This window comes from Pygoscelis adeliae, unplaced genomic scaffold, assembly GCF_000699105.1.
Source record: "Pygoscelis adeliae isolate BGI_AS28 unplaced genomic scaffold, ASM69910v1 Scaffold232, whole genome shotgun sequence".
In the NCBI taxonomy this organism is placed as follows: Eukaryota; Metazoa; Chordata; class Aves; order Sphenisciformes; family Spheniscidae; genus Pygoscelis; species Pygoscelis adeliae.
The window spans coordinates 2,469,324-2,472,052 of record NW_008824473.1 but is presented as its reverse complement, the minus strand read 5'-3'; the positions used below and the strand labels follow the sequence as shown (position 1 = coordinate 2,472,052).

At 48.7% G+C, this 2,729-nt stretch overlaps 1 non-coding gene across 1 annotated transcript; it reads left to right on the top strand.

Moving 5' to 3' along the window:
• The first annotated feature begins 76 nt into the window (after positions 1-76).
• TRNAD-GUC lies at positions 77-148 on the top strand. Its single transcript has one exon. It is a non-coding gene; the product is annotated as a tRNA-Asp (tRNA).
• Positions 149-2,729: the final 2,581 nt, after the last annotated feature.

The window sequence follows — 2,729 nt, the reverse complement described above, 5'->3', positions numbered from 1 at the left end:
AGGGGCCGGCGCGTCGGCGGGCTGCGAGCCTGGAGAAACCATCTGGCGGCTGCTAGCAAAAAGGCGTCTGTACAGTTCCTCGTTAGTATAGTGGTAAGTATCCCCGCCTGTCACGCGGGAGACCGGGGTTCGATTCCCCGACGGGGAGGTACAAAGCTTTTTCCTTTTTTTTCCGCGTCCGCCCCAGAGGCAAAAAGCAATTCTTCGCGAAATCGAAGCTGCTGCCCGGCAGCCGTTGGAAGAGTACCGCGGTTTTAAAACGGGAAGCACGGAAGAAGGACACAGCCGGGGCCTGGCTGCCTACCTGCCTCAGGGCTGAGGCAGCCTGGGGGGCAGCAGGGTGGCTGCAGGGTGTTACAAGCCCAGCTGCTTAACCGAAAGAATGTGTGGGGAAAGTATTTCTGTATCTAAATGGCTCAAACAGCTGACCGGGGGGGTTAATTAAGCCTTCCAAAAACATTCACCTTTTTTCTTAAACCAAGATGGGAAAAAAACCCCAGCCTCACCAAAACCTGTCAGGTAGAAACAAGGGGAAGAGGGACAGGTCAAATGGACGTGGCAGAAGAGGGAATGTGGAAGGCCGAAGGCCGTCTCCTGGCCTGCAGTAATGCAGCCCCTCGTTTTAATCCTCAAAGCAAGAACTTTGGAGATCGGGAAGCCCCAAGGCTGCGCCAGATCCCAGCCTGAGCCCGTGGTTCCAGCCAGTGGGCCGGTGCTGCCTGCTGCGGTAGCTAAGAGAACACTGCAAAACAACTGTGAGACTCCAGCATCCCTGCTTGCATTTACCTAGTATCGTCGGAAATGCTTTTTTTAGGCACTCCCCCACTTTTTTTTTTTAATCCTTCTGCCAAAAGGCATTATTTATTTATTTCTTTATTAACATTTCAGCACAAGGACACTAAAAGAGATCTCCTCCCTTCTGTGGGAGGTCAGCAGATGCTGAGCAGTAAATGCAATCACCCAGATTTCTCTTTCTCCAAGTCAGGAAAGAGAATCACATCCCACTGCCCCAGCTGTCCCATCTGGATGTGACCCTGAGATGGGAATGTGAGAATCACATGAAGAAGAGGAGATGTGACATGGAGCATCGTCCACAGTGACACCCTGGAGCTTTGTATAAACCTGCTGGACTAAAGCCACATGCAGACAAGCCCAGATAAATCCACACAGGAGAGGAAGGGAGTTTCAGTAGGTTTATCACTGCGTGTATTATAGAAAGAAGGAAAAATAACCCAAATATTTTTCCTTTTGCATTTCTGAATTTCCTGCCATACCCACTTCCCTTTCTCAAAATCCACATATATATGTCATCAAAACCACAAAGAAACTGATTTTGTTTAGTAAGCAGTTTATTTAAAAATAGAGGATGTAAGATGTAAGATATAAGAATCATTTAGTAGTCCGTATGTGTTGGCATCCAGTCAGGCAATTTCAGCTGTCATAAAACAATAAGGGATTAGAAAAGCAATTCATTCAAAACAGAAATACGCTGACAGTGCTTTGCAGGCGTAAAAAAGAGTCTTGCAAGCAACTCCATACCTGCTTAGTCGGGGTTCCTGTTTTCAGATTAAGCTTTCACAGTGCACAAGCAAACAACCCAAGAGGCAAAGTTTTCCTATAGATGTACAGCTTCTAGAGTCCCGGGGAGTCATTCTCATTTGTGCGCGGGCAAAGGTAAAAGGAAGAGGAACAAGGAGCTCAGGGCATTGAGCAGGGTTGTACAAGGTCAGCCTTTCTCCCCCTGTGGGGTACTTTGTTCTCGCCTAAGTCTCCCCCAGGTCAGCTCAACCTCTTTCCCCTCTCCTGCGCTACCAAATCCTTCCCACGCACCCTCATGGTACTGTCGCACCCCACCTGGCAGCGTGGAGTCAGCACCGCCGAACGCCAGCGACAATGCCGGCAAGCCCAGCCGCAGCTGCCCGCACCACCTCAGACCACCGTGAGAATACCAGTGCAGTCCAGGCTGGCTTCCCCGTGGGCAAAGTCCACAGGAGGCACAGGGCGAGTGAGCCTCGGCAGAAAGCCTCCTGCAGTGTTTGTAGAAGGAAAGTTTGAATAAGGCCTGGTACTAATGAAATCTGGAGGAGCAAACACTGCCGTATTGCTGATAGAAATCTTGCCCTGATGTCTTCTTCAAATGCCTATTGAATTATCCATGTGCAGCTTTCATCCGCATCTCTTTTGATGTTTCTAGTCATCCCACTCAGCTTGCCATCACGTGTGTGTTTTATTATCCTCACCTTATCAAAAGCTCAGGGAGAGCTGGTATCAGCCTTATGGCTGGGAGAGAAGGCTGTGGCCCAACCAGCAAGACAAGCGTGGGCTGGAAAGTAAACTACCGCTTGCAGCCTTGCTGATCACACAGCGTGGTAGCAAAGCAGTGCCCGCGGGAGGTCTGGGCTGGAGGTTCAGCCTGGGCATGTTAGCAGCATCTTGTTGAAGTATCTTGTTTAAGCATGTTCAAGCCCTGGGTACTGTGTAACTCTGTGTATTCTGTCCTCTGTGTTGTATCCATATGTGTATTTAACTAAGTGTGTTTTATGTATGCTTAACTCTGCCAAACGTTTTAATTAACCTTTGTCAAGAAGATTTTTGGAAGGCAAAAGATTGCTTGCAAACGTCGGTGTGCTGGTTTTGGCCGGGGTAGAGTTAATTTTCTTCACAGTAGCTAGTATAGGGCTATGTTTTGGATTTGTGCTGAAAACAGTGTTGATAACACAGGGATGTTT